Here is a 9139-nt window from a genome sequence, read left to right as displayed (position 1 = left end):
CCCTCTGGTGAGACAATCATATTTTAGTTCTCAAAAACCAGAAGTAAATTTATTTTCCCTTCTTTAAGACCTGTCTCAGCTACATGGATGTTATTAGATTAAATGTCATTTATCAGAATAATTTAAGGAAGAGGAAACAAAGGAAAAAAAATAGAATATTTAAGAGAACATTTACAGATTTTGAGATAGACTATATCTTGTTTTAATAATTGTTTTTTATCTTTAAAATGTGAGTTCATTAAATGTCCACTGTCATTTCTAAACACACATATCATTTGTATTATTTTAAAAGCTGTATAAAGTACAAGTAGTTGAAGGACAAGTGCACTATCTTTTTGCTATATAAATAAATTTTGCTATATAGTTTTGCTAATACTAAAAGGAACATTTGTTAAGTTCTGCCATCATTTGCATGCTCCAACTAAATAACATGTTAAAATGTTTATCATAATTAGCTCTAGTTAATGTAATAGTTTATTAATAGCTTGAACACCTCTTTTAATACAGATTATGGTCCAGCTTTGTTAGACTAATTTTTTTTGTCAATATGAAAGTTAGGTTTTTTTCAAGAAAAATGCAGATCTAAGCCATAGCTAGATCTGAATAAGTGGATCTGAGTAACTTTTTCGAGTAACTTTTCACAGGCACCTGTAATATCAAAGCTCCCAAGTCAGTAAATGGGAGAATTTTGAGCCTCAATTAGAGATTAAATATTCCATTAGAGCACACAGATGGGGAAAGCTGCAGTCTGTGTCCTCTTCGTTGTAGACCTATGCCACCCTCAGTAATGCCAATGGCTCTTATATTCATAGACCCAGGTCCAGATACTGGCAGTTTCAGACAGTACTTTCAGAATGGAAAGCTATGTTTTTAGGCAGTATTTTTTCCTCTGTGAATGTTGACCCTCTGAGTATGCCTGAAAAGCCCAGCCACTTAATATACCTGAAATCCTGACCTTTTACTGTTGATACCACACTCATAGTGTTTTCATGCCTTCATTTACATTCCTCAAGAACCTGCAGCACATGCCAATTCCTGGCTCCTTGTCATGTTTGAGGAAGTGGAGGCAAAAAGGGAGAAGAGGCTTGGGAATGTTTTGCCCCCGTTTATGTCCTCTGACAGAACCTGAGCTGATTTGGGAATCTGAAACTTAGTTCTAGTCCGGTTTTCTAGTTAAGCCAAAGTCTGCCTTTACTTGGGGAAGGTGTGTCCATTCTGTTCACACCCAGCCTTGAGCTAGAAACTCTGTTGTTAATCTAGGCTGCATGGTCAGAGTGGAAGTGCAATGAATGCTCCTTCTCCATGGAAACTACAGATCGAAGTGATTTTCAACAAGTTTTTTTGACTTCAATTCAGTGTTTAAAGCTTTAGCCAAGGTCTGTGGGTTAATGAATTCTGTACATATATACTTTGCGAGCTTGTTAATTAATTATTAGTTGCAGCAGGAGGAAGGAAACTCATACTCTCAGTAATTAATATTTTTTTAAAGTGGCATTTGAGAGCACAAAAAGTGTTCTACGACAAACTTACATGTTAGGGTTGAACTATTTAACAGACTGCCATTGTCAAAATGGGGAGCGCCTGCTCCCTTTACACCATCCTCTTGCCTATGGACAGTCTCAGCTTTTACCTTTCACCAGTTCTGATACTTGCTGGCCTTTCATTAAGCTGATTAAATTTGTTAACTCAGCAGCTTTCTGTTGAGTTAATGATGACTTGCTTCATGAAGTCATGCTTAAGCACAGAGATTGTGCAAGCACTGGGACCTGTGAGCTACAGGGACCATATAGCATCTGCTCACAAATGACTTATATGATTGCTGCCCTCTTGTTCAGTCATGGGCAGGAGGCCTCCAGCACAAGCCAGGGTTGCCACCACTCAAACTGGTGAGTCAAGACTGTAACAGCTCATAGATCCTTGGCTTAGTAAAGAGACCTGTAACACCAAAACACTCCCATTACATTGTCAAGTTCCAATTCCCCATCTAACTTCTTACCAATGGAATTCTGCAAAAAAGCTCAAAAACCCCCAGCCTTACATGTATTGCTTCCTGTTTTCTGAAGCTGCATCCAGAACATCAGTTTCTGTAATGATGATGAACTGTGAACTGTAAGTCTTTTCTCTATGGACTCAATAATAAAAAATGTAACCAATATTTTGGAAATGAAGCTTCGGGCCTCCAGACTGTCACTCCCAGATGGCAAGAATTAGCAGAGGAAGTTTTGTTGTGATTCCTTTCCTCAGTTGTGTACCCCTCCCATGTTTTTGGAAGTGCTAACCTTCAGACAGGGATGACTCAGCTGCTGGTGAATCACCTGCTGAAGTGCTGAAAGCGATAAGTCTGGCTCAGGTTCTTCAAACAACAATGAGCTGTCAAGGCAGATGAGCAAGGAAAAGGCTTTCTGCAGCTGGAAGTGTTTTCTTGCTTTCACATCTACCTCCAGTGCAGTTGGAGGTGGTTGCCTTCATCTGCACAGGCTTCACCGTGATTTCAGTAGTCCCTGCTGAGATCTTGTCTAATCAAAGCTTCCTTGTGCAGCTGCTCATTCATGGTAGAGAGGGCTTTTTCACAAGCATTGCCATAAGCTTTCGTTTACAGAAAAGCAATCTGTGATTAACTCATACAGTGTAACTGGAGAAACAATGGTCAGGAATGCTTCACTGTTTTCCAGTTGGCAACACAGAAAATAATGGACTATCTCCAACCAGGTGTTACTTCCGATGTTTCCCAAAGAGATCAGACCTGGATGAGCCTTCTGAAATCTTGCAATTTCAAATGGCCGTTTTCTGGATTGGTGACAGCAGAGAACGACAGGAGGAAAACTAAAAACCACATAGAAAACTGAGCTAGACTCTGCCTCCCCAAGGGACTGCACACAGCCAACTAGCAGCCTTGCACAAAAAGGAGGAGAACTTCTTGTCACTATGTGGCAAGTCTAAGTTTCTTTTCCAAACAAACTGAACTAGTCCAAGGGATACCAAACAACTCTAGTATACCACAACATTTTTAACTAATGTGATCAATGATCCTTTTGGACTATTTCGTTCAATACCTGCACCTTTTCCCCCTTAATAATGGAAGAAAAGTGGCCATCTGACTGTTCTCAGTAATACCAACCATCTCTGCTGTTGAGCAAGCAGATACTGAAAGAAGATCATCTCCAAGTCACCGATGAGACCATCTTGGCAAAAACCAGCATACTTTTTGTTCTTCATCTTCTGTAGTGGTGCAGATTTATACTACTTAACCTAACCAGCAATAGTTCCTTGAGTTCCTTGAAGAAAATATAGTCAGAAGTAGTTACCTTGGCTTCCCACCATCCATTCAGGATGATAGAATTTAGAAAGGGACAAGGAAAACATAAGCTTTATCTACACTGGCAAATATTTTGCTGGATATTGTGTACGCTGGCCTCTTGGTAGTATGGCTTAAGATATTTTGGGGGACTGGCTCCATCCTCAAGAGAAGCCTATCTCCAGCTCTCTTCTTTCCTATGTGGATAACTGCAGTATCTTGGCTAGTGTTCAACTGGTTGGCAAGCTCACCCTGTCCTAACAGTTACTTCCTATCATCTTTGTCAGGGTCTCTTGAGCCAGATTCTTCTCACAAGCCAGTGGCTGCAAAATGCTGCTTAAATTCTCAGTCCTGCAGGGTAGAAAAAACAGTGCCAAAGAGGATTACTCAAAGTTATATATCTGTAAAACTCCTCACTGTAGCAAAGCCAGAGGGTTCATCACCTGGCAGGATCAAGCTAAATGAACAACTGCAATTCTATCAATTCTTATTTTTGGAACAAGTCTGATTGTTACTAACATTTTTGTGTGGGAAGGTCCAAGGAGATCGCAGAATCCTACAGTCTGGTTTGCTCATATGATCACACTCACTGTCCCTCAGTAAGCCTTCAAATTAGTCTTGTGATAAGCATGTTGCTTGAGAAACAAATTTGAGATTTACTCTAAGACATTTCTTCACATATTTTTCCATGAACTTCCCACATCTTTAATATTCTATGATATTTAATTATCTGGAACAGTAGATACATATAAGGTTCTTATCTGCATTCCAAAACATCCCTAAAAGGAAAATGTAGACATCCACAGAGAAACAAAAGTAAAGGACACATACCTCTCTAAGTGGCATGTAATACTGTATACTTCAATATCATTCCCATCTCAGTAGAGACCCAGTGCTAAGTTGTGTTCTTCCTTGGATTACAACACACACAAAGATCAAGAGAACAAGCTAGGAGAGATGTCCAGGGATCACACTGTTCCTTCACCGAGGATTTTGGAGGAAACCTAATAGAGCAGTGAATTATTTCTTCCAACAAATTAGTCCATACTTCTATTTAACTTCTATTAGTCACTATCTTAAAGTTAAGCATAAAATATATGCATGTAGTTTATAGGTATTTTTTTCTTGTAAAACAACTGCTTTTGTTAGGAACAATCTTATTCCTTAAAGGATTATATTCTATTTACAATCATTCCATTCTAGTATTCTTTAAAAAGTTCTATAACAGCAGTCAATTTATAGCAATCCCTTTTTCTATGCAAACATACTACAAAAGTTTTTAATATTTTCCAGCCAAGTCTCTTTACAGTCTGACTTGGGAGTGGTAATAGGATGAGAGCCAAGGAATTTCCAGAAATCTTAAAAGTGTTAGTAAGTCATTACTGAAGCAGTGCCATGAATATTTGGTTGATGAAAGTTAGATGTAGGTCCATTCTGCCCCAGATTAGCAGATATTATCAATGCATCCCAGAAAAAGGCAAGGCTTCTCACTTCCTTATGCAATGTGTAAAGAAGAAAGGAAGCTCTTTGCCTAATTAGGAACAAACACAACCTTTCAGCATTCTTTGACCCCAAAACATTCTCTGCAAGAGACTGTTTCAGCTACCACCTAAACCCGTCATTCTGGATTTTGGTTATATTTGCTTAACAGTTTAAAGATTATAGTTCTGCTGGTGTGAAAGTGTTCTTTAGAAATATTTGGAAATGTATAAAATCTGGCGACAGTACTGTGGTAAACAATGTCTTTCAAAAGAAGATTTCACGGAATACATAGGCATGAAGCCCTAATGAATGCAAAACTTCACTAATCAGTCACCACAGAAGCTCTAATGGTTTATACTAAAAATGCAAGAACAGACATTGTAGATTATTTCAGTGTGATTTCCTGGATGTCAGAATGACTAGATGCTTCAAAACAGTTAAGAAAAATCATATTTGGTTTGCAAAGGAATAATTTATTGCTCTATTAGGTTTCCTCCAAAATCCTCAGTCAAGGAATTGTGTGATCCCTGAACATCTCTCCTAGTATGTTCCCTTGGTCTATGAGTGTTTTTAGTGGATCTTTTTGGATATGAAGTCAACACTATTAAAGGAAAAAAAAAAGCTCTATAACTCAGGTGGAGAAGATAGGTATTTATAGTAAGGCTTTGTGACTTGGCCCACCATGGTACAATAAGACAAAAAGCATATTTATACAAGAGAACACAAGACAGTCCTCAACAATGGAAATAAAATGATGACTCTTCCTTTGGATATGAAAAATTCATTTCTTCTGTGCGGCATACTGAAAGTAATGACAGGAATGCTAGCCTTGTCCCTCACTACATAGAAAAAAAGATTTGAATATGCTAATGTCTCTTTAATGTGAGTTCTTAGCAGCTGGGATACTAACCCATAAAATGCCTGCTGTTTGTAAGGAGCAGCAGACTGGTAATCCATGAAGGAAAGAGCTGGGTAAATAAAGCCCTACATGGCCTCATACATAAAGTTCTAGCTACCTACGGAAAATCCAGATTGCAAAGACTAATTAAAAAGATTTTGAAAAGCAGGCTGGATTTGAAAGTCTTTTCCTTTGCCTCAGGAAGAGGGCATGTGGTTCCTCTGGCCATACAAGCATCTCCATTCTTTCCACATAACACATTTAAGAGACAACACTAAATTACCCCTTCTTTAATTCAGGAGATTCTCTAAAGCAGAAGACACAGTTCTCTCTTTCAATAATCCTATGGAGAAAAGGATTTCTTGTTGGGAGGTCCTGTTCCAACAAATTATTCATTAACAAGATCACTCATTCTTCTTTCCTCACCTCCCTCCACATACTTTTAGTGGAATTGCACTGGAACAAGGTGAATTAAATTTCTTCATTACTTTTTCAACCTTTCGCCAGCCTTCTTAAGGTGCTTCTCCATTTTGGAAACTGTAGCTCCTCCCCAAATCCAGCTGCCTCTTTCCAAATCTGGGAAAAAGCAGGCAACAAGGACACTTTTGCTTGAACATGGAATATATCCCTTCAGATTGTCATCTGAAAACTCTTTCTGTCCTATGACAATCTGAACCAAGGAAATACACTTACCAGCATAGGCTGAGTTAAATCAAGGAACAGTTCCAGCTAAACTTTCTTATGATAGTTATTCAAGGCCTAAAGGAATCCCTGCCCTCCTGTGACTTAAGAGATTTCTTTTTGTTTTGGCCTCAAAGTGTTTTTGCCTAATCAGATCACTCTCCTATCTTTCTCAGATGGTCTACAGGGAGATTGATGTGGAGTTAGTGGTAGTTCCATAGGGGCACTACAGGCAATTTACAGCACATTTAGGTCATTTTTTCTCTTTTTTACAGCCCCTTGAGGACACTGTACTTTTGACTGCACAGAAAAGAAGGAGCATTTAAAGGAATAGAATGAGGTATCTGGATTTTCTGAAAAGTAAGAGTAAACTTCAGCCAAATACATTATTATAGCAATGCTTCTAATATTGACCAGATAATCTGAAAACCTGAACCATTTTAGATGGGCAGTTACAATCACATGCAAATTAAAAGTGAAGATATTTTCATTTTTAATTATTTGAATGCTTTAACCTTGACCTTTAACATGACCTTAAGTGTTAATATAAATACAAATGCAGATAAAATTATCTGTATCCACAAGCTTGAGTGAAAGTAGTCAGGCCTTTCATGGACCCTTTTCTTGTCCATTTATCTCCAGATCACATGGACACTCTTACTCATTCATACCATGAATATTGCTGAGGGGAAGGGAAGAAGGCAGGAAGGATTCTTTTTCACCCTTCTTCCCTAAACAAAACTGTATGTTCCTCAGGCACATTCCCCCTCTGCAAATTCAGGCAACAACCTGGTGGCTTTGGCTAGCAAGGAAAAGACCTGCTAAACCAGAGACCCCTCGGGCTATTGAGAAAGTGTATTACACACTTAGTGGATAAAAAACAGTGACTGTAGTACTCCCCTACCTCTCAAAACATCAACATGAGCCACCAAGTCTCACCAAAAGGACAGTACTTTCCATCCTCCTGGGATATCCAGTAGTTGTGGATCTGAAGAGGTCAATCCTGATTGTGAGAGCAAAGGAAAAAAAAATAGAGAAGTTATTTTGTTACAAGATTTATTCTACAAAGCCTATTGTTTAGGACAGCTGATTATCAAAGCACACACTCCAGATACCTTTCTTCAGAATAACCTCTGCCCCTAGGAAAGTTACTAGAAAAGAGGTAGCTGTTTGGTTCCCTCATAAAATGAGATCAACCATGATGACTAGCTTCCAAGTAGCTGCATATTGCTCTTGGATACAATTTCCAAATCCATAAAAATAAAATAGTAAGTAATAATCTAGCTTTTATCACAGCTGCTAGTTATCTTCTTTTCTCCTCAGTCTTGTTCAAAGGATCTAAATAGTGCCAAGTCAAATAATACTCTGCATGCTTTGAGGGTTAGTAATATCTTTGCTATTGCAGGAATATGATCTCCCACACCTGGAAAAGCAACATAGTAGGTAACAAAACTTCACTATCTATGAATTATTCTGTCAGTGATTGTCAAGCCAACCTTGCTATCCCAACCAACTTTGAGATGCAGTCATTTTAGTAGAAACTATTTAGTGTTTCAAGCAATGCTCATACAGCAAGTAATTCCTTTGTAGGATCTCTTCGAGGTGTGTTAGAAAGCAGCCCTACACTGTTGTTAGCACTAAACACTGTCACTGTCGAGATGCTTTTCTACTCTATCTTCTTGTTTGGGTATTTCACAGAGATCCTTCTATGACTATTTTTCTTGCCAGGAGCAGGAGGAAATAGGAAAGAAATGAAAAACATTTTTTTCTTGGTAATGAGCCACTTTTGATCTCAAGAAGTTCATAGTTAAGTTGAAGATCCAAACACTCACTTCATACCCACCTCTTGAACACAGAGGAAGGATTTCTATCTCTTGATCTCAAGGATATATATCTCTACATATCTATCAGGCCATCTTAATAGATGTGGTCAGTACTTTTAGGAGTTCAAAACTGCCATCAGGATAACATGTTATCCTCCAGTCACATAAAGTAATTTCAATATGGTGACCACGATATTCAAACAGAGAGCAGCACACTTGCATAAAAGCAATGTTTATGTATTCCTACGAGGATATCTGGCTAGTAGAGATTTTCTAATGAAACTTGGTATTAGCAGATTTACACACTCAACTAGGCCTCCAAAAGTCACACCTTGCCTTCTTCTGTCAAGCAATCTGTCAGAGCTGCCAGTGCATTCAAAAAGGCTATCACTTACCTACTTAATGGCAGATTTCAGACCCTACTCAATTTGAGCTTACAAGACAAAAAAAGGAAAAAAAAAAGAAAAAAAAAAAACAAAACAAAAGCAAGCAAGCAAGCCCTCTCCCACCGCCTGCATCTTTGTAGTGTTAGTAAGCCACAGTGTACAGCTCCGGCAAACACTTCTTGGTCAAAACCATAATCATGCCTGTGTTAGTACGCTCATCCCCAGAAAGGCATAAAGATCCCATGTATTCCTGCCCTATAGCTCTGTTCACTCCACAACTCTCAAAGCCTACAGCAGAGAATGCTTCCTTTCAGAAAGACAGTGCACCTGTACCTGAGCCCCAGCCTGTTGTGAATCACTGTCACAAAAGACCCAGGTTCTTTCAGCTGCACAGGTGGATAATAGGGCCATCATGTTCATCATCAAGACAAAGACAGAATCTTCCTTCATGTCAGCAGGTGATGCCTCCGCTCCTCTATAAAATGCACACCTGCACACCATGGAATGGCTTAGGAGGCAATTTGCACCTGCTTCTACAGATCTAAGATACCCCTTCTCAATTTATTTTCTCTCA

This window comes from Rhea pennata, chromosome 2, assembly GCF_028389875.1.
Source record: "Rhea pennata isolate bPtePen1 chromosome 2, bPtePen1.pri, whole genome shotgun sequence".
NCBI classification, from domain to species: Eukaryota; Metazoa; Chordata; class Aves; order Rheiformes; family Rheidae; genus Rhea; species Rhea pennata.
This window is presented reverse-complemented; position numbering follows the sequence as displayed.